Source organism: Dermacentor variabilis, chromosome 9, assembly GCF_050947875.1.
Source record: "Dermacentor variabilis isolate Ectoservices chromosome 9, ASM5094787v1, whole genome shotgun sequence".
In the NCBI taxonomy this organism is placed as follows: domain Eukaryota; kingdom Metazoa; phylum Arthropoda; class Arachnida; order Ixodida; family Ixodidae; genus Dermacentor; species Dermacentor variabilis.
The window spans coordinates 70558115-70581802 of NC_134576.1; positions in this window are offsets into that span (position 1 = coordinate 70558115).

Consider the following 23688-nt stretch of genomic DNA (forward strand, 5'->3'; position numbering starts at 1 on the left):
GCACTGTTTATTCAAAGGCAGTTGAAAGAAAATAAGAAAAGCATGATGTATGAAGAATGAAGTATATCACAAGTACATTTCGGAGCCCCTTAAATAGGCTCTCTACAATCGTGTGGGCGGGATCTTGCTTGCGTCGATGACACGTGACAGGCACAGAGAGAAGGCCCCTCCTCCTGCAATACCGAGCCCGGGTAGGAGAAGTCGATCCTCTTTTCGACGAATCCGGGGAGAGGGTCGGGTAAGTGACCTCTCCGGTAGCGTGGGGTCCGGCCATGAGACGGGAAGGGGATGACGTCTCACCCACAGTGCCCGACCAAGTTGAGAGGGGAAGGGGATGACGTATGGCCCTTGGCGTCCGGCCATACCTAACAGACTCTCCGGCGAGGGAGGAAGATCCCGACGTGTAGGGGCCAGCAGCCGCTGTGCGAGGGATCGGCGTTTCGGTTCAGGATTCTCCGTAGAGGTCACGAACCCTTCGTTCGTAGCAGGTAGATTCCGGGGAGTGGTCAACCGTCCTCGTGGCGCTCTTGTGACATTTCTCCCTAGTCCGGTCCGGTCAAGTTGGTCTTGCAAGCAGGTCTTGCCATTTTTCGTCTCCTGCATGGGCAAGAAATCACCACAGAACAGTGCCGGACCCACAACCACAAAGCAGCGAGGACAAGGCCACTCTCCCCAAGACACACCCGGCTTTTAAGAAAAAAGAAAACCCGCTACACCTTTCCCATTTCCTACGCGCGTCCTCCCCCCCTTCAACACTAAAAACAGCCATTTATTGCAAGCGTTAGGACGTGGTTATTAAAATCAGCCAACAAGCGGCTTCACTTCGGAAACATATGAATGCACGAAACAAAAAAAAAATGCCACGGAAACCCGGATGAGTATGAGGCTTTCGATACTCTAGGGGCAACGACTTAAACCGTCGGCATTGCCGTTAAGCTGACCCTTCCTGTAGCGATACAGCAAGCTGGCTTCTGCACTGCCCAACTACACGAACCGCATGTTTCCAACCTATCGCAGTGGCGCACTTATCGCTCGTGCTGGTGCCACAGAACCGTCTGGCCATCTTCACAAGTACGTAATCACAAGCGCGCTGGCCTTGTGGTCACTATTCAGAACGCGTACTTGCGTCGTAGGCAAACCTTTCATTATGCCTACTCACGTTTCTTCCTTTAGTCCCTACAGGACACGTAGCTTAAACGAGCAACTAAAATTGCGTAACTTACGTACTCCGCAGAACCCTTAACAAATTGCGTCGGCTAATAACTCGTTCTACGCACGCTCACAATAGAAGTCAGAATACGGCTGCTCTCAGCACACACGGGCAACCCAGTCATAATTCTGCTTCCTTCCGTCCACACAGGACACGCGCTATTGGAACTAAGAAGGCTTCTCGGTGCAAATGATGCACCCACCGAAAAATTACGCGGTTGACCTTAGACAATAAAAAACGCATAAAACGAAGAAGGTTACTAAAACACACACGCGTTACCATAGGTCTCTCAACGATAACCTTGACACTCAGGTTACTTACACACAAAAAATGAAAGCCTATCTACTTATTAATGAACACCTCGCGATACTACATGTTTACAAAAACCCGCGCCTTTCAAATCTCGAGCCTCTCTAACAAAACATAAACAGAGCTCATACCTTACACATTGAAAGAAACTCTAGTCTCAAATCGCGAAATTTTCCAAATGTTCAAAAATAAAACAAAACACTTCATTTCTACGGAAGCTCCCTTGGTCTCCCCGTTTCAAACGTTTTTGACTGACTCATACTTTGAGCCGTACACGAGGGGGTCGCGGACCGAAAGCTACTCTGGCTACGGAGGAACAACAAAAGGGCTGACTCACTATCAGCTCCCCCAAGACGTTAGAGTCCCCTGCCAATTTGCGTCCTGGCGCCCCGCTTTCATGATGACCTCGATTGACGGCGTCGCTACTCCCCACCTGGTCTCGTCTTGCCACCTTGCGCTTCTTTGTAAGGCGCTTTCTCTTTGAATTCTCCTTCATGTCGCCTTCTGGCTTCGCTACTTTAGCCACCGCATCCCGATCCTTACGGCGCTTCTTTCTGCGGCGCTTTCTCTTTGAATTCTCCTTCATGTCGCCATCTGGCGCCTCGTGCAGGCCGTTAGACATCTCATCAGCCCGGATCGGTCTCTTGCCCGCACAGTCTGAGTGATTATCATTTAAATCGACTCTTATCTTTGCCTCGACTGGCGGACAGCTCAACCGACCCTGGCACAATGCAGGAGGCTTTACTCGAGCTATGCAACTCGCACTCTTGCTAACTGCCCTCTACTGCATTGCCCAGCTCACGCTGTGCATCGACACACAGCCCGCCGGTCTCGAGCGCTGTCTCACACGCACAGTCCGAATGATTCCTAATTATATCATCCATCTCTAGGCTACGTAGACTGGCGGAGAGCCGCACCGATCCCTGAACCATGCAGTTGTTCTCTCGTGAGCTACAGAACTCGCCATCCCGAGAACTACTCTCAACTGCATCGTCCAGCTGGCACCTCACTCCGGTCCGCAGATCTGACTCGACCTGGGTGCTCGCGTCCGTCAAGTCCGCAGTATTCTGTGCCTCGTTAACGACCTCGCTACCATGAGATGCGACGCACACGCGCGGTAACTGTGCCAATTTGTTCGCAGCTGGCCTAGCTGTCTCTACAGTCCTCTGTTGGCACAGCACCTCGTCGCTCTCACTCTGGCCTTTAAAGGCCTCTGTTGTCATTAAGGCATCGTTAGCAGCTAGCCCTTTCCGTTCGAGTATGACTGGGCCGCTAATCTCACAGGCAATTCTTTTCTCGTCGCCTTTTGGCGAAAGTCTGCATGATACATTCTCATTCTTTTGCTCTGTACTGCCTACAGAATTTTCAGACAGGCGTTGTCTTTGTTCCTTTAACAGCTGCAAATATTGTATCTGTTTGTCCAATGCCGCTAACGCTTTCTCGTGCTTTTGCCTACGTTCTTCTCTTGCCTCACGTGCAGCGCGCTCGCGCTCTTCTTTTTCCTCTAGGCGCTTACGCTCTTCTTTTTCCTCTTTCTCTAGGCGCTTACAATCTTCTTCTTTCTCTCTAATGCTCTCGAGGCATTCCGTCAGTTCCTCGTCGTCTGCCCCGGTCGCTGCGATCGCCTCAATGATCTCCGGCTTTCTCTTTGATTCGGCAATTTGGAGGCCCAACTCTTTGGCCAAGCTCAACAATTCCGGCTTCTTTATTGCCTTCAAGTTCATGGCTGCCCTTAGGGCTGCTAAACCTTCACTCTATACAACCTTGACGTACTCAAACTTCCGTCAATGGTTTAAAGAAAAATCACTGCTATGTACTTTCCAAAACATACGTAAAAGCCAAGTGATATCTCAGTGAAGAAAAGCCGTGCATCACCATATGCAGTCATGATCCAGACACCTTTCCGAACGTTGTTGCTAGGACGAAGAGGCTACGATCTCGTAGTTGTCGTCCAAGTTGGGGTCTCCAGGATTCCGTATCCCAATCGCTGCCAGCCAGTTTGTTGCACCTCAGGGGCGATCCCACCGTTAGCAACCAGTTTGTTGCATTTGTAGGCGATCCCCCTGCTAGCGACCTGTCTCTTGTGTACTCCAGGGTAGCGTACCGTACTGCTGCCGAGAAGTAGCGGCGCCTGCCTTTCGAAGCTCGACCGACCTTTCCTTATTGTGTAGCGTGGCGTTGTCGGCGAGCTGCAGGCATCCGGTAGACCATGGCGACCGAGCAAGGGCGAGACGACGATTTTGCTAGTGCGAAACTTGCACTGTTTATTCAAAGGTAGTTGAAAGAAAATAAGAAAAGCATGATGTATGAAGAATGAAGTATATCACAAGTACATTTCGGAGCCCCTTAAATAGGCTCTCTACAATCGTGTGGGCGGGATCTTGCTTGCGTCAATGACACGTGGCAGGCACAGAGAGAAGGCCCCTCCTCCTGCAATACCGAGCCCGGGAGGAGAAGTCGATCCTCTTTTCGACGAATCCGGGGAGAGGGTCGGGTGAGTGACCTCCCCGGAAGCGTGGGGTCCGGCCATGAGAGGGGAAGGGGAGACGTCTCACCCACGGTGGCCGACCAAGTTGAGAGGGGAAGGGGATGACGTATCACCCACGGTGCCCGACCAAGTTGAGAGGGGAAGGCGACGACGTATGGCCCTAGGAGTCCGGCCATACCTAACAACGCGCAACCACTCGGGTACAACCATTCGTCCAGTGTCGTACACCGTAGGCCAAGGAGATGAAAGCCTCTCACTAACGACATGCGCTGCTCACTGAAAGCGGGACACTCAAATATAAGGTTCTGAAGTGTCTTGCAGCAGCCACAAGATGTACACGATGGACTGGCCACACGTCCTTGTCTGTATAAAGGTTCCTGCACGTTCACGCAGCCAATCCTCAGCTTGAGTAGTTGCGCTCTAGCGCGGCGAGGCAAGCCTCGACCGCTGGTCTGGATGCTGCTTGAGTAGGTGGCGACGAATCAGCAGAGGAGCGTCATCAAGCTTGCGCAAAATTTGCGGGCAGTCACAGTTGTTATGAGCGCAAGTTGAAGCCAGTCGACCAGCCTCTTCATTTCCGGCGACTCCTACGTTTGAAGGTATCCATTGAGCAACGAGAGATACCCCATGGTATGAAATTTTGCAGGCAGAGTAAGTAATGCTGCGCACAACTGGGCAATCAATCTGACTGCGTTGTAACCTGCTAAGGGCAGCGCTGGAGTCCGTACAAATGACAATCTTCGATGTGGTTAACTTCTCTTGCACGTGTTCCATTGCAACATTAACCTAAGCTAGCTCCGCAGTTGTTGACGAAGTTGGATGAGGGATTTGAAAGATACGCCGTACTCGAGTCGGACGGCAGAAAAAAGCTGCAGAGGCGCCTTGATCCGCGATGTGTACAGATGCATCTATGAATACTTGAAGACAATCTGAAAACCTTTGGAGCATGTGAGACTGAGGCAATTGCAATATTGCCGAAACAGGCATATCAGACTTTTTGTGCATGTCAGGGTATTGTAGGTAAATGGGGAATACGTGTTTCGTCATATCTTTTGGAAGCGAAGGCATAACTGAACCAGCATGTTCAGCAATGTCAGTGATATTCACAAATATTACCACCATTCTTCCCATGCGAGATAACGGGCGGTGAATGAGACGATCAAGAAGAGAGTGACCATTCGATGCGCGGTGCAGACGCTCAATATGATATAGAGCTCTCTGGTCTGTTTGCAGCCTCAGGGGTAACTGATGCGCGTCAGTAAGCAATGCAACAGATTGCGCCTCACAAGGTACTCCGAGCATTAGTCGAAGGGCAGTGCGATAACTTCGTTCCAGTTGGGCCATCAAATTAGGTGGTATGTTCAGGACAGGTAACGCATACTTCACGCCTGAGAGTACAGATGACTGGTACACCTGGAGAGCCGTTGTTTGGTAGCAGCCATCACCTCTAGCGGTCAAAGCGGCCACATACTTAAGGAGCGAGTGCGATTTACGTCATACAAATTTAACGGCAGGACGCCAAGAGATGCGATCATCCATAATTAAACCCAAATAACGGTGTTGTCGCACCCAGTTTATGGGCGTTTCGTCAAGGTACAGTCGGCTCATTGTTCGACGAGCGCGTTGTTTAGGGTGATATGCTATTGCAGCCGACAAAGCAGGTGACATGAGCAGGCCAACTTCACCCAACTACTCCGAAGTAGCGTTCAGAGCTCTCCGCAAACTTGGACGCAGCCGCGGATCAAGTTAGCGGAGGGCCGCTTATCCACAGAGCAATGTCATCTGCGTAGACAGCTACGCTCACAGGGAAGTCACTGTCCCGAGGCAAACGACTTGGAAGCGAGGCGAGTACGCTAAGTACGGTGTTAAACAAAAGCGGCAATAAACTGCTTGCCTGTGGGACACCACACTTCACATTTCGGTATTCACTAGTTACTCCTCCGACACGCCCTTTTATCCGGATCTCCGATAGAACATTATGCACAAAGCGCAGCAGACGACCCGAAAGTCTCGCGGCTGCAAGAGCGAAAATAATCGCCTTATGCGGAACTGAATCAAAAGCTTGCTGTATGTCTAGGAAGAGTATGTAGGCGGATTGCTTGTTTACTCTAGCAATTTACAGCGCTAAGACAAGGTTTGGTATGCTGTCCAGAGCTGAACGGAGGCGACGAAAGCCACTCATGACGCCAGGAAACAAATTCACCTTCTCTTTGCTCATATCTTAGCGAAACAAGGTCATTCGCTCCATTACCTTAATGACGTTTGAGGTTAGGGATATCGGCCGGTATGACTTGAGCTGTTTTGCTGGGCGCCCGGGCTTTAAATTAATATTGGTATCACAACGGACGATTTCCATTCAGCAGGAATTACACTGGTTCTCCATACTTCATTATACTCGTCCAATATACGGTCATGAGAACTCTTATCAACGTTCCGCAATGCTTGATGCGTCACACCATCTGCACCTTGAGCAGTGCAGCGTTTGGAGAGGCTCATTGCCTGTCGCAGCTTCTCAAGAGTGAAATCTGTTTCGTCCTTCTCGAAGGTTGAACCGTAGGAAGCGGTTATGGTACTGTGACTTGTCAAAAAAGGAAGGTCGCCATTTGTGGGGTCACTGGATGCAGGAGAGACGAAAATGTCTCCGAATGCCTCCGCTATAACTTTGGTGACTGGCCAGCCACTATGCACAATGCAGCCGCAGGATTCTTGCAGATTTCAGGAGTTCGGAGGGGGTTCAGTATGGCCATACACTTCCAAAACCACTTCCAGTATGCAACGAAGTACATAAGGCTTCCCAGCTCTTGCGACGAAGCTGTTTTGTATGCCGCCGTATGGCTGAATCAATGCGATTATACATAGTCTAGTCGGAGCATCGTTTAGAGCGCTGCGCCCGCCTATAAGCGCGCCATCGACATGCGCGTAACCACAAAAGCTTAAGATCCGGGTTTGGTTTGCCGATACTCCGTCGTCGTTGTACTGTAGCTTCTCGTAAACACAGACTCATCAGTTTGAACAGGCTGTCTTGAGATGGTGCCTCTGAGATCAGCTGAAATTGTCCCAGTTTGTCACTGTATAGACGGTAGCTTGGCGGCCCGCAGTATCATCATCATCGTCGTCGTCATCATCAACATCATCACCCTGGTTACGCCCACTGCAGGGCAAAGGCCTCTCCCATACTTCTCCAACTACCCCGCTCATGTACTAATTGTGGCCATGTTGTCCCTGCAAACTTCTTAATCTCATCCGCCCACCTAACTTCCTGCCGCCCTCTGCTACGCTTCCCTTCCCTTGGGATCCATTCCGTAACTCTTAATGACCATCAGACCACCAAATAGGTTACCACCTATTTGGTGTTAACCAAATGGGTAGGTGATCTGAGCCCCACAGATTAGGTTCACATTGACCAGGCTAAGCAGACATCTCTCGTTGATATCACAACGTCTATAGTGCAATGCTCCGTTCTTCTACCTTACATGTAGGTGAACTGTCATTCAGTATTTGCAGACCGTTGTTGACAATGATCTCGTTTATCTCTGCCCCACGATTGTCTTGGGGACGGTTACACCATCGTGGATGGTCGGCATTAAAATCTCCGCATAAGACAACCGATGCAGCACATCGAGACACTAAGCACACAACTATAGTGAGGTATCGGAAGAACGTGTATATATAGGCCTGTTGTATATCGGAGCCTAATGGCTTTCAGACATGACCCCATGAGCACGATCCAAATCGGCACTACAAATACAAACCACGAATATTGCCCAACACAGAGAAAATGTCCCGGCAGGACTGTAACGCTGCTGGCATAAACTTGAAGGCATGCGTAAAACACAAGCGCTTTTAATCGCTTCGTCGCTTGTCTATCTTTATCATCTTGCAGTCCTTGCAATGTAAGCCGGCGTGACGCGTGACTTCTTGTAATCGATTAGGTATCTACCACGCAGATTCCGGGGGCAGGTGTCCGCGCCGTTTCCATTTTTGACCCCGCACCTGCCACAGTTATGCGCACTTCGAGGTCACGAGCCTATAAACAGCTTTTTCGATGGTCAAGGCGAAGTCAAGGCGTGGGAAAAATTTCCTCCGCTGTCTCAACTCACAAGACCTTCTTTATGTGTTTTTGATTTCTTTTTTTCCTCCAACGCTCGGGCTACGTATCGTACTTTATCACGCTTCTGCATGAAGTGGTCGGGTGAGTGTTCTCGAGTTACATTGGCACAAGGTATATCTGTGCTCCGCTCGTGAATCAGTTGTAGTGTACTTTGGTGGCGCAATTAATGTTGCTCATTGTTGCTAGGAAAAAAAGGGCGACCATTTTTTATTTTTTTTTAAGTGTAATGGCACGTGCACTTGTTTATGTTTCTCCGCAGTGACTGTGTTTTACCGGCTAAAAAACTTTAAACGTTATCGCTCGGCGCAGGATACGTGTACATGTATCGGACGTTTCGCGAATGTGATCAGATGGTTGTATCCGTTGGCTGTTGTCTCGGAATCTTGTGTATAGTCCGACTGTACGCGCGACACGTACTGTGTTGTCCTTTCTGGAAGGGATGGAGGCACCAGCGATTACACTGAAACCTTCTACGAGTCATGCGTAAAAGCCGACGTCCTTCCTTGGCCCGTTGATCAGATAAGCCGACCGTTGACCATGCTCACTGCAATCGCTGTGCTTGTAGTGTAACTTGCTTTTATTCCACAGCTTAGGCCAATAAAAAGTGCCTTCGGGATTTACAGCTTCGGTACTGTGCTAATCACCGCCACTGCAACGTGACAATATGATACTGAGGAGAGATTGGTACCTTTAATTGGCGCCGGCTTTTTCTCTTGATATAAAAATGCAAACAATGAAGCTCACAGACATAAAAGATTACATTAAGTCCAACTTCATAATAATTCGAAGTCATGTTCTAAAACCGAAGCTTTGTGTGAGTGAACTGATTAAAGTAAAACACTCAGCCCTGAAGTGAAAATGAAAAAATAAGTGCGAAAGAAAAAAACAACATTAGGAAGAAACCGGAAGCAATATTTTTTTGCAACTTGTTTGGGCAGTAACTAGAGCATGTAAAGTATTCCTCTACAAGGAGTTGAGGGGCCAGAAATCGCCTTTTCTTAAGTTTTGACAGGTTGCCCGAAAGCTCTCGTTTCGTTCTCGCCCGCTTTGTCGTCTTGAGTGCCTGGATAGCAGCTATGGATTTTGGTTCTAGGTCTCTGGAAGGTCACCGACAACGGCAGCTAAAACCATTGCATGCTTAACAAGGACGACACGGGTACACAAAATATGGGCTTACTTCCTACTGAGGTTAATAAAATTTACTAAAGAAACATGATATATGTAAGTGCGTCACGACACTAGCATGAGGTATCACATTCCTGATAAAGCCAACAAATATCGAAGCCACAAGCAGACCCCCAAAAAACCACATCTTAGGCACCGGGCGGCCGTCGTAAGGCGCCAGCAGTGGGTCAGCGACATGCTGTCGAACAGCGCTGCGATCCGCAGAAGTCAGAGCAGTGGGATGTGAAGCAGACGACGGGACGAAGGCGCTCACGCTGCTTCCAGAGGTTTCGCACTGCAGGATGTAAGGCCTGACGTGCCGTAATATAAGTTTTTATGTGTCTGCTTTTGAGAAAGGTCGCCTCTTGTACGAGGCAGGCCACATTCATGGCACCTGGTACTGTATAAAGTAGCAAACTATTCCAAAAGCGGTGAAAATGCACCCCGCCAACAGAGCTCACCGCAGCAAGCTAAGGTGTGGTGCTCCAGCATTTATATTCCAGATGTTATTTTGTTGTGTACGTCAACATTGTCGCGTACTGAATCATCTAAATAGGGGAAGTGCTGAAAAAAAATGCACCGACTATGTATGAAAAATGTCGTACGTACCATTGGGTATATATGATGCGGCCGCTGGGAGTGTGAAACTGCAGGTGCCTCAAGCGCCCACGGGGATCTGCAGCTTCATGAATGAACCGTTTTCGACGTCAACTTGGGTCACTGTAAGTATAACAACATCACACTGCTCGGCGACATTATCGTTACGCGATTTTTCTTGGAAGCGAGTGTCGTCGGCGAAATTACGGTCTTTTATGCGAAGCATATTAACGTAGGTTTCGGGCCTTCGCGCGACGCCCGGCGGAGGCCACCATTGACCCTGAAGTGGGGTCACGTGACATGACGTCACGTGATGACGTCACACAGGCTGCACATGGGGCCTCATATCGCGCCGTCGATCGCCTCCCAGCGGTGGCCACCATTGACATTCAAGTGACCTTCAAGTAGGTCACGTGACATGACGTCACGTGATGACGCCACACCGGCTGCAGATGGGGCCTCATATCGCGCCGTCGGTCGCCTCCCGGCGGTGGCCACCATTGACCCTGAAGTAAGATCACATGATGTGACGTCACGTGATGACGTCACACCGGCTGCAGATGGGGCCTCATATCGTGCCGTCGGACGTCGCCCGGCGGAGGCCTCCACGCTTCGGTTCGCGCCGTCGCGCGCGACGCGGCGGCGGCGCCACCATCGCTGCATCACGTGCTATGTGACGTCACGCCAGGGATGAAGCGGCGCGCGCCCGCCGTCGCGTCAGTCTCTGTGCCCGCAACCGCGCCAGCGTCCTTGCGCCGGGCGTGTATGCGGTCAAGATGCCTCCAAACGCTAAGGATACGCTAAGGTTAAGCCCAGTGGATGCTTCGCATCCACTGGGCTTAACCTTGATAAGCCTCTAATTTTTTTTATTTTCGGACTCGAAAGGCGCATACTTTTTAAATATGAGATCCAACGTCGCGTTTGTGCTCTTGAAGTTGTTCGCATAGTATATATTAAGCTAAAAGGCTTTTGCTGAAAATGAGGCTATAGACGATGTATCATACGATTTTCTCCTTGATCATACAGCAACTAAGTACTTATCAGAAAACTTCGAAGATTGTCAGGGTGATTGCTTTGGTTGTGAATTATACTGTGTAGGCTTGTACACGTACTGCTTGGCTCCAATGGCGACAAGAACTCCTGAAGCTCTGCTGAATTGAATTGAATTTTTATTCTCCTTGATTGTACGATCATTGTAAAATAACCAAAAAGATACGAGAGTGACACGCACAGCTAGGAATATTCGCGCGTAGATGGTGGGTTCGAACCACTGGCGTAACACGGACAGCAGCGCGATATTCAAAACATACGCATGCTTTTCTCATGCTGACGCCAGCTACAGTCTAGCACCTCTTTATAGAACGGAATGACCTTTATAACGAAAGAATAACTCAATACCTGTTGTTGTCTGATCTTTGCGCTGCGCGACGTTCACAGTGAAGGGACCTGTATAATGAACGATTTCGGACACTCCAAGCACTTACTCATTGAGCGGTTCGACAGTGTTACACTCTTCTTTGACAAGACTGGTACGTATACTTCGTTGGCAGGGGCGTAACCAGTAGGGGGGGGGGGTCTTTTGGGGCTTCAGCTACCCCTCGAAACTTTTTCGTGCTGTCATGCACCGCCGACCAAAACAACCACACGCGCCGCAAATCATGCCGGATTTTTTTCTAGAAAGTTTTTTTTTCACGCTAGAAAAGACATTTGAGCGGAACGATTGCGAAATCGGGCCGGATGTCGCGGCAACGCCCATGAATCGGGAGTCACATAACGCCAAGCAGCCCCATCCGAGCACAAAAATTCAAGGGCGTTTTCACGGCCAGCGGGCTCGTCGCGGCATCTCGCGTAGTCCGCGGAATCTACGGGGCGCCTGAATTTCAATTCCGAAACATCATGGGTATAAAGTTCTCATTACGTTTTTACACGAAAAGTGCATTGGCAGTTGCAAAATCATGCTTTAGATTTTCAATTCCGGAACTCTATGGGCTTAATGTATTTATAAACATTTGACCCCGAAGGTATGTGGAATTTTCTAAAGTCGTACATCGGACCATACAACGAGACAGGCCAAATCAACGCACTATCAGACAAGTTGACAAAGCGCGCAGCGATGTCCGACAAGGCGAAGCGCTGTGGTGGTTCATTTGTGCCGTCATGTCGTTGACTAGAATAACAATTTTTTTTCCCCCGCGCCAAAGCATCCACGTCAAGACACTAAAGGCAGCAAAGGTAACTACGTTCTTATTCATTTTTCTACTTTGACTTACATTCGCGAGGACCATCGAGTCTCCAATTTTTTTTTGTTCTCCCTACCCCCGGGCTTCCGTAGCCAGCCAAAGCGCATGCGCTTTTATCGTGTTGCCTCGACCACTGCGCGGCGCACTTCGATGCGCGTTCGTTTTTCTCTGGCAGAGTGGATTCTCGCCTGGCAGAGTTTTGGATGCTTTCTTGCTAGCCGACGAGAAAAAGGAAGAATGGTCGCTCACTGCCTTAAGTGAGGCTACTGGTCACGTTGCAACTTGTTCGCTTGAAAACAACCGCTCCGGAAAATTTTGTCTCGTCGGTGTAGGATATTGAGAAGTAGGCATGCGGTTCTCTGTAGGTCAAGCGTCTCACGTTTTCTTCGATATTCCTTCGGTAGTTAGATTAGGTGCCCAAAGTAGGCATTCTGTTGCGGCCAACATGCTTTCCTTTGCGTTTTTATTTCCGTGTCTTCGCCCCATTAAAGAAAAACAGGACATTGTTGCGGTGCCGCAAATTATCGCATGGCGAAAGTTTGATTTTGTAACTTCTTCCTTTGGGGAAACTAATGGGCCAAGAGACGCTCCTGTTGCGGGATACCCTTTATTATATTATTGCGATAGGAATTATATGGACAATCCAGGCGCATCCTGCCAATGCCGTCGCCCTCATGTTCCGTATAAAGTCCAAGGACGATAACGTTAACACTGCGCGCCGAATGTTCTATCTGCGAGTGAAAGCGTAGGGGGGGGGGGAAAGGGTGGCGTGTGTGAGCCGACGATGGTGGCTAAGTGTTGTGTGCGCAAGGGAAAAAAAAAAGGTCGGAAGGGGGCCGCTCCTGTGGCGCACGATACATCAGGGCGAGTTGAGGGAGTGGGTGCTGTGATCTGTGAATCTTTGGTTGCGCATCATGTTTATTTGCCTTGTATTACGCATTATATGCAGTGACTTTTTCTCCGATACGTATATTTATAGGAGACCTACACGTATACTTATATATCTTGTTGCATGGTTTTGTGGACTGGTGCAGTAAACTTTGTTTCCAGTACGCTTTCTTGCCCTTTATCAAGCTGTATCTTCGCATTTTTTTTTATCCCTTTGTATCTACGAATTTTTAATGTACGAAGGCGAGTCAGATGAAAGTGAGCCAACCCACCCCACGCAATAATCGTTCGGTTCACTATCTGCGAGGCGTGCGCCTAGCACACAGGCATCTCTTGTTTACAAAAGTGACACGCAGCTGTGAGGATAAAGATTCTTTAATGCTCGCATAAAATGGGTTGAACATGGTTGCACGACGTAATGGACACGCCAAAAGTTGTATAACATGTTGCCATGAGGTTTTTGACAGCTTAACCTGTTTAAAAAAATAAGTTAGTCGCCGTATGTCTGCCGTGTACGTTGAGCATTGCATTTCATTGGCCACTGTGACGCATTGGAGCAAGCATTCCAAAGAAGGACGTGAAAGTTGCAAAGACGACCCAACACCGGGCCAAAGCCACCGTGCAATCACTCCCAACACAACTGTAAAGGTTGATGAGCTGGTCAGACAAGAGCGGAGGATAAGCGTCGATGAATTGGCAGGGTTCGTGAACATCAGTCACGGTTCATGTCGCACCATAATTCATTAACATCTCGGTTATCGGCTCTTGTGTGTGCAATTGATGCCGAAGATTTTGAACCGCCGCCAGAAGACGGAGAGGTTCGGCGCTGCCTTGATTCATCTAATGCGGTATCACAATGAGAGTGACGACTTCTTGTCTACAATTGTGACCGACAACGAATCCTGTTGCCACTACTATGAGCCTGAAACACGACGTTAAAGCAATGTAGAGAGGCGAATGAGTGAGCCACGGGCAAAGTATTTGGGACAGGAAGTTTGTTTTGACATTGGATCATCCTGATTCAGAGGAGGTTCGCTCCATACAGTAGCTCTGGCTAAAAAAAAAAAAAAGGGAATCGAGGTATTTCCTGGGCCTTCTCAATTATTATAGAGACTACGTCCCAGATTACTCAAGGCTAGTGCGACCATTGACGGGGCTCACGTACAAGCGAGTCCCAAATACGTTGCCATAGACCGCGGAGGCGCAGCATGCATTCGATGTAGTAAAGGACGCTCTCGAATCAGTCCCAGGATTGACAGCACCAGTGCCGCGTAAGTAATTCTATTTGGACACGGACACCTCAGGGAAAGGGGTTGGCACTCGCCTTTCTGAGGAGGCCGATGTAGATGAGCGCCCGGTTGCATTCCTCAGCAGAAAGTTAACCCCAGCCCAGCAGAAATGGTCTGCAATTCAACGGCAGGTGCTTGCGATTGTATGGGAATTGGAGAGCCCAGACACGTGGCTTTTCGGCACAAAGGTCGGGATTAGGACTGACCACGAACCGCTGACTTTCTAAGCCCGCTCGGCTGCCTACAGTGCAAGACTCTCACTTTGGGCATTGGCGCTCCAAATGTATGATCTACAAATCGTACGCATGAAGAGTGCGCTTAGTGAGGCTGCAGATGCCCTTTCGCGCCTCAGTCGGGAAATGTAGAAGCGAACACTTTTCCTGAACAGTGCGCGTGCGATTTTTTGTTTATTCTGAAACGTAGGGCGTGAGCATATGGTTATCATTGTTATCAAGTAATTGCATTATCTTATTGTGTCCGCGATTTGTGCCTAATATGTTCTTAGATGTGTTGTTATACGTAAAGCATTTGTTTCTGTATGTTGTTCTTCGCACTGGCTCCGCGGATGTTCCCGCATTTCTGCGCGCCATCACCACCCTCCCCCTCACGACCGGTTTTATCGTGATCACCAAGTTCTGTGCTTTAGCCGGATACCACTATCGTCCAGGTGGGCTCAGTTTCGGCACTTTGAGAGACTGTTTTCACTCCCGGCTACCACGCCGCCTCGCTAGGCCTTGTCTCATTACGTCTAGCGCCCCTCGTCTATGGTGGCGACCATACCTCGTCGTGGCTTTCCGCCCGACGATGTGCGGCAGCCACAGTGGTTACGGGCTACGAGCTACGGACTACAGGGGGAGGAGGGGGGGCGCTACGACCGCTCGGCGGCGTCGGACGTTCTTCACACTGTCTCCGCGGATGTTCCCGCATTTCTGCGCACCATCCGCCTCACGACCGGTTTTATCGTGATCTCCTCAAGCTAACACACGCCTTTGCGCTATGCCACTTCACCTACGAGGCGGCCATCCACAGATGGTAGGTGGCGGAGAAGGACAAACTCAGTGTACAACTGAGGAATCCAGTCAAACTAGCGCTGGGAATCCCCAAGAACGCCGAGACAAAGCTCTTGCTGCAACTGGGGGTACACATTACACTTGAAGAAATCGCCGAAGCTCAAGAACGGGCTCAATGGACAAGACTCTCTGGAACCAAACTGGGTAGAGAAATCCTAGCCAAACTAGGTCGTGACACCACAGTGATGGAGAATCTATATCAAAGCGTTTCGACGGACACACGCAACTCCTATACGGTTCGCCCACTCCCGCGGAACATGAACCCCGCGCACCATCAACCCAGAAGGCTGGCACTCGGATCGTTCATCCTGCACGAAATACGTGATAAGAAGATCTTAGCCTGTTTCGTAGACGCGGCACAGTACCCGACCAGGAAGGCCTTCGTTGCCACCACGATCAATAAGCAAGGTCAATTCACAAACGTTCTCACAGTCAAGACCCACAAGTCCGAGATAGCAGAACAGGTCGCCATCGCACTCGCGCTCACAGACCCGACCACCACCCACGTCTACAGTGATTCACGCTTGGCCGTCAAAGCCTTTCAGAAAGGAGCAGTTGCAAGCCAAGCACTACACATATTCAATAGATCCGCACCGCTGCAGCATCACACCATCTGCTGGTTCCCGGCATACCTCGGAGAGATCGAGGACGCCCCTCGCAATCTCAATGAGATGGCTCACAGGAGCGCGCGAGACCTAACCCTCCGCGACGCCACCTACTCTGGTCGTGTCCATCCCAGCGAGAATCGGGACCCTCCCTCCACATACAATGAGATCACAAAGCACTTCTATATAGACCGCAGAATATACAGCACACCTCACAATAAGCTCACCAGGCCTCAAGCCCTCACGTTCAGAATGCTTCAAACAAAAACGTACCCCACGCAGAACAGACTACATCACTACATGCCTGACCTAACAAAACATCATATTGCGAAAATTGGCATAGCACACTAGACGTACATCACTTGCTCTGGCCGTGTGGTCGGACCCGCGCAAACAAGGATAAAGACTCCGCCAGGCTACAAGAAGCATTACGCAGCACGGACCAGGCGGAGCAGCTCTGGGCAGTCTAGCGAGCCCACGATGTGGCCAGGGAGTTATTACTCCCGGTCCCAACGTGGGAGTTGCCCGCTCTATGGGACCTTGCGGCCCGTAGCTCGGAGGACCTTTCATTAAAGTTATTCCATCCATCCATCCACCAAGTTCTGTGCTTTATCTGTATACCACTAACGTCCAGGTGGGCTCACTTTCCGCACTTTGAGAGACTGTTTTCACTCCTGGCTACCACGCCGCCTCGCTGGGCCTTGTCTCAATACGTCTAGCGCCCCTCGTCGTGGCTTTCAGCCCGACGATGTGCGGCAGCCACAGTGGTTACGGGCTACGCCCCTGCCTCAATGCAAGTGCTTAGGATGGAGACTTCCTCCACCGACCAACTTATGCCCTCGGAGAACGAATATCTCGAAGATATGGTGAAAAAATGGAGGACGCTTGAGCTTCGCCTTCAAGAGTGGAACGCGACAGCGTTCCCGTCGACCCGCCAAGGGGTATTGGGCTACGGCGCAGCGACTACGCGCCCCGCATCGGACGCGGTGAGCGTCGAGCAACGCAGCCTTCGGCGCGACAACGAAATGTGCGCCTCAGCAAGCGACGCGCGCCTGAGCCTTAGAAACAGCTCGTTTCTAAGGTAACACAGCGTTCACTAGAGGCGCTTTTGTACCGCTTTGAAGCATCGAACTCGTGGCTCAGTGGTAACGTCTCCGTCTCACACTCCGGAGACCCTGGTTCGATTCCCACCCAGCCCATCTTGGAAGTTGCTTTTTATTTATGAAGTCCCTGCCGTGATTTATCGCTCACGGCCAACGCCGCGGACGCCGACACCGACGCCGACGACACCGGCTTTTCTGCGACACGAGCTCCTTAACGCTATCGCGTTAATATCTGGAAACTCAAGCAAGCGAAATCCAAGCCCGCGTCCCTGCAACGAGAGACGCCGCAGCTGATCGCCATTCCGCAGCTGCGCAAAGAACATATGCGCGGCGTCCCACAGACGCAGCGCGCACCTCTGCTTCTTCGCCGTCGGCGAAGCAGCGCAAGTGGCGTCCGTGCCAAACTTCTCGCCTCTCCCGAGAAGACTACATCGTGGTACTTAAGCCTCGCGTTCCTTGTGAGCTCCGAACCTTTTCCCCGGCTGATCGTCTGGGCGACGCAATCCGGGCTTACGTGGGTGACCCGATCACCACACAAGTGCAAGTGTGGCCGATCTGGGACCACAACATCATCGTCTGCAGCACCACCGTGCTGCCCAAGGCTCAACAACTCCTCAGAGATTATTAAGGCTCCGTTCGCGGTAATATTGACGCCTTAGAGATTCTCGAGCACTAATCTATCAGTTTAGCTTGATGTAGTATTTGATTTCAGTGTACTTTTAAGCAGTTGATTTTAATGTCTGTGTTATAAGAGAAAGGCACTGTTTTCTATTTTTTGTAAAAATTTCACTAAAATGTTATGTGCCTGGCTTTGAGTTATGCATAAGGTTGCCACAGCAACAGGGCAATCCCTGTTACAAATCACAGCAACAAACCCTGAAAAGAAATCGCTGCAAAAAGCGAAGAGTATAAACAGCTGCTGCTGTTGAAGGTTAATTGCAATAAAATTTTGGGCCACAAAAGAAGCCTAGTTAGACATATCCTATACATAAAGCAGCCTAAGCACAAAAATTAACATGTTAAATACGGGTGTATGCATCATAAATGGCTCACAAAAATAGATATCATTGATATCGGGTGGAGGTGGGAACACCGCCATTACCACTCATCAGGAATGACGCCACAACTTGGGAAGTTGATAACTAGTGAATCACCTTAACATGATCTCTGATATTGAGCAACGCCTGCGACATGTTTAAAATCTCAGAGGCCGTGTTCTGGAATCCATGCAATATGCTTGTTAAGCACCAGGTGTCCACACTGTCTGCTAAGGGGCTGTTGAAAGGCTTTTAATAGTAATAATGAAAAATCAGCTGTTACAAGCGCGCTGCAGCTTTGCCAGGGTTGTTTCTACGATATGTACTACTCACTTACGAACAATTTAGCGAAAGTGAAATTGCGGTTGGCATATATGGCAAGGATTCCTTTCACCTGGTTTTTTTCCTTTCTCATTACCTCCCCCCCCCCCCCCCCCCCCTGCACAACTGGATGATCCCCGTGATGATGTAGACGAACCTCCACTCAGACCACTGACGAAATGCAAAAGGAAATAGCACTGGAATGAATTTCTCACACTGTCGCGGCCTTGCTGGCAGTAGGCTTTTCACTGCTGTCAGCTGAAGAACTGCACCACGGTTCTGTTTAGATGGCCTCAATTCCGTTTTCACTGTGTTTACTTTCCAAGCAAGCTCAAATGGAGCGCCAAAGCCAGCTGCAGTGTGCATTTCCTCAGCTAAGTACTTTGATTTCTGTTAAGTGCGGGGGGAAAGGAGTGGGTGGATGTGGATGTAGGTGTCTCTTGTGAAGCATGCCTCGACTGTAATCTTATCAAAAATCACTTATTCGTGCTCTCCTTCCACCTTATCGCAAGGGTTTTAAAGGTAAACTAAGGAGAAATGCTAAATAAATCTATACTGATAAAGTACTACAGAACTCTATGCTATTAATATTGTATCAGGATGCTGATTACTAGAAAAGAGAATGAAGATCAGAATTTTATTTCTTCAATTCCGTATTTTGCACTTCAGCACTGGTACGTCATTGTGACGTAATGTATTTCGAGGTATCTTGTTATACTTTATTCGGGCTGTTTTGGTGCAGTAAAAATTAAGGAACAGTGTCCGAGTTCAGTCTACTACGAACATCCATCACTAACTTAGACTCTACATAAAAAAAAGTCGTGTTTAAACAGCTGCTGCCACATATGCTGCTTTTTGCTATAAACAAATTAATGACAACAAACGCTACTATTGGTACTGGACCACTCTTTCTTTGTAAACAAAATCCCTATGCGCGAGCGCTGTACCTTATACACCCTAAATCATGACTATGTTTGGGAATGTTTGAGAATCATGACTATGTTTGAGCTATGTTTGGGAATGTGCTGTTGTGTCATAACCACAGTCAGAGCGGTCAACACGTTCCAAAACCGGTCAAGTTCCGTCACTGTGCTAACGCCACAGCGACCTATTGACTACTATATTAGTTTGATTAGTTCCTTACTTGTTCAGGAGCCACAGTTTCGATTCGGTGCGCGTGCCTAAAGTAGACTTCTATTGCAAGCCGCTGTCATTACAGCTTGACATCGCGTGACATGACTGGTAAACACTTGAAAACGGTCGCGCAGCGAAACCGCGCCTACGATTTCTAGTACAGAGTGCACTAATTTGACAAGGCATATTGCTTCCTCGGCGACGGAAGGCATGGTACAAAGGCTCTTATGCACCGAATTATACGAAATTTCCACTCCAGCGCAGCTCAGACGAGCAGATGTCAAACCAAAAGATGTCAACACCAACACCAGATGCCATACACCAAAAGGGGAAGCCCTTCACCAGAAGGGCCTCCCCTTTTGGTGTCCTGGCGTTCACCAGAAGGGCCCCCCGGCTGACTAGCGCTTTCGACGTGCTCCCCTTTGCAGCCCGTCACGCCCGTAGGCATATACGAGCAGTAATTATACTCGGTTATGAGCAAGTCAAGTTATTCTGAGTCTCACATTTCGTTACTCGAAGACATTTCGCTGTAAGTATACATAGCGGGGCGCCTGCTTGGTCAGAGAACGTCAAGATTACTTTAAATGTGTACCCTAAGCTTCAGCTCGCACTTAACTACAGTGCCGCCAAGTTAAATACATGCAAAACACAGAACTGTTTCTCTCAGCCAACCCCTTGGAGGATTCTAATTAAATTTCTTGCAATTGAGAGAGAAAAATTAAATTTAAGTGACTGCTGTCAGTCGAATTTAGATTTATTGCTTGAACTGTTTTACAAAATTGGCGGAAATTTTTGAGTGTGAAAGAGATAGAAGCAAGATGTTTACAAATCCACGTCTCTACTCAAAGAACAGACAACGCAGCTCTGAAAACTGCGTCCTTTAGACACCCAAAGCGCACAAATTTTATAGAATAATTTATATCTTACATTACCTTGTTACAATGATTACAAAAGCCATGCAAAAAAATCAATTTTCTCCGTTTCGATGTAGTACTTGATAAAGTGTACACAGTTGTAATATCATTTTCACTGCGAAGTTGCAGAGTTTTAAAATTGATAGCTTCGCTTTCTCTTTGCAATCTTGAACAATATTTGTTATAACATTGACGGCCTAAATAAAGAATCCGCTTTTAAGTACACTAGGTTGTAACCTTTTTCTTTGATGTGCAAGAAACGTCATTAAATTTGCTAGTGTGGTTGCCGAGAAAAACGATTTCTCCTTTTCCATGCCTTTAGCTATTTTTCATGTATTTAGCTAAAGCTTCCTCTTCGCATAAAACTAGGACTCATGTCGGACAAAACTTCCGACAAAACTTTCGTCAGCCTTGTTTTACCTATAGGTGGACTCTATATATAAGACCATTCGTTTGTTTAAAATCGGGGCCTAATGGCTTTCGGACATGACCCCATGAGAACAATCCAAAGAGGCACTACAAATACGCACCGCGAAAATTGCCCAATACGGAGAAAATGTCCCGGCAGGACTGTAACGCTGCTGGCATAAACTTGAAGGCATGCGTAAAACACAAGCGCTTTTAATCGCTTCGTCGCCTGTCGATCTTTATCATCTTGCAATCGTTGTAATGTAAGCCGGCGTGATTTCTTGTAATCAATTAGGTATCTACCGCGGAGATTCCGGGAGCAGGTGCATACGCCGTTTTCATTTTCGATCCAGCACCTGCCAGAGTTACCCGCACTTCGAAGTCACGACCCTATAAATAGCTTTTTCGATGGTCAAGGTGAAGTCGAGGCGTGGGAAAAATCTCCGCTGTCTCAAGTAACTGGCCCCTTCTTTCTGTGTTCTTGATTTTTTTTGTGTCCTTCAGCACTCGGGCTACGTATCGTACTTTATCACGCTTCTGCAAGGAGTGGCCGGGTGAGTGTTCTCGACTTACATTGGTACAAGGTATTTGGGCTCGGCTGGTAAATCAGTTATAGTGCACTTTGCTGGCGCAAATATTGCTGCTGGCCGTTATTAAGAAAAAAAAACAGGGGGGGGGGGGAGTGATTTCTTTTTTCAAAATGTTACGGCACGTGTACTTGTTTATCTTTCTCCGCGGTAACCGCTTTTCACTGGCTAACAAATTTTAAACGCTATCGCTCAGCGCAGGGCACATCTGCAGGTATTCGCCGTTTCACGAGTGTCATCAGATGGTTCTACCCGCTGCCTGTTGTCACCGAACCTTGTGTAATCTGATTGTATGCGTGACTGGCATTACGTAGTGCTTTCTGGAAGGCATGCAGGCACCAGCGATTGCGCTAGAACCTTCTACGAGTCATGCATAAAGGCCGACGCACTTGACCCATCGATGAGACAAGACGACCGTTGACTGTGCTCACTGCAGTAGTTGTGCTTGTAGTGTCCCTTGCTTTGTTGAGCAGCTTCGCCCAATAAAAAGTTGACTTCGTGATTTACCGCTTTACTACAGTGCTCTTCACTGTCACGGCAACGTGATAATATGATATTGAGGATATATCGGTGCCTTTAATTGACACCTACTTTTTCTTTTCAAATTGTCGTGTGTATGCTTTTGAGAAAGGTCGCTTCTTGTAGGAGGCAGGCCGCATTCAAGGCACCTGGTACTAGATGAAGGTAGAAAACTAGGGCGAATTGTGATGCAAATGCACCCGCCAACAGAGCTCACTGCAGTAAGCTAAGATGTGGTGCTCCGGCATTTATGTTCCAGATGTTACTTGGTTTTGTACGTCAACATTGTCGCATACTTAATCACATAAATAGAGGGGAAGAGCTAAAAGAAATAGACCGACGATGTATGGAAAATGTGTAAAATACATACCGTTGAAAATGTATCACGCCGCCGCTGGGTGTGTGGGACTTGTTATGTGCCGCAGGAGCCAACGGTCATCCGCCACTCATGAATGAATCTTTGTCGACGTCAGCTTGGGCCACTGCAAGTAATACAACAAAATCACGCCTACACGGCAACGTATTTCTTGGAAACGATGGTCGGCGTCGACACTGCGGTTTTTTTTTAACTCTAAAAAGGCGCCTTCTTGCAAAATATGACCTCCAACGTCGCGCTTTTGCTCTTGAAGGGCTTTGTATGGGACACATTGAGATAAAAGGCTTTCGCTGCTTACGAACCTATCTCAACGTGTAATCCGATTTTCTCGTTTATAATACAATAACGAAGTATTGGTCCGAAGCTTGCAAAGATTTTAGATATGACTGCAGTGGTTATCAGCTATAACTCCTGGGCTTGCTAGAGTATGTACGGCTCCAATATCCGCGCTGGTAGGGAAGGTTTTCATGGTTAATTGTACAACCGCGAAGTACATGAAAAAAGATGCCAGAGTGACTTCAGTGGCAACCATAACTGCTAAAATTCACGCATCGATGGTGGGGTCGAACCGCTGACGTAACACAAACAGCAGCGCCATGTTCAAACCATACACATGGTTTTCGCATGCCGACGCCAACTACAATCTAGCACCTCCTTATTTCCATAATTTCCGGAATGACCTGTATACCGAAGGAATAACTCTATCCTTATTCCTCTGTGAGCTGTGCACCGCGACATTTTTACAATGCACTTTTTCGGACACAGCAAGGATTTCGTCATATAGGCGTTCGACTGCATTACACTTCTTTTACACGACTTGAACGTATAGTTCGCGTCCCACATAGCACGAGCTAGAGCACTTGTGTGCGCTCTAGTTCTATTAGGCCACTAGAATTAGTGACTTTCACCCTTGCGTCATTTATTTATTTATTTATTTGTATATACTGCAGTCCCATATGAGGGCTATTCCAGAAATGGGAGAAACAGTGGTGAACAAAAAATATAGTGAAATCAACAATGACACAACATTTGTGCGAGATTCGAAGAACGCAAAAATCGTTTTCACCGATTCGTAGAAACAGTGAAATGCATACACATAAAGTATTTACTAAACCTAGTTTAAGTAGTTACACATACTGGTTTTTAATAAAGGGAAATGAGACATTCACCCAAATGTAGAGAAGTGCTAAAAAGGAAACCCATACGGGTTGCTCGAAAGAAAAGCTTCGCAGTTGAGGAAAAATTCTTCCTGATCCGCGACTCTCGTTCTCATAGAGAGCTATTTGGAACTCGGTTATCGGGAGTGAACGAAGGCAGC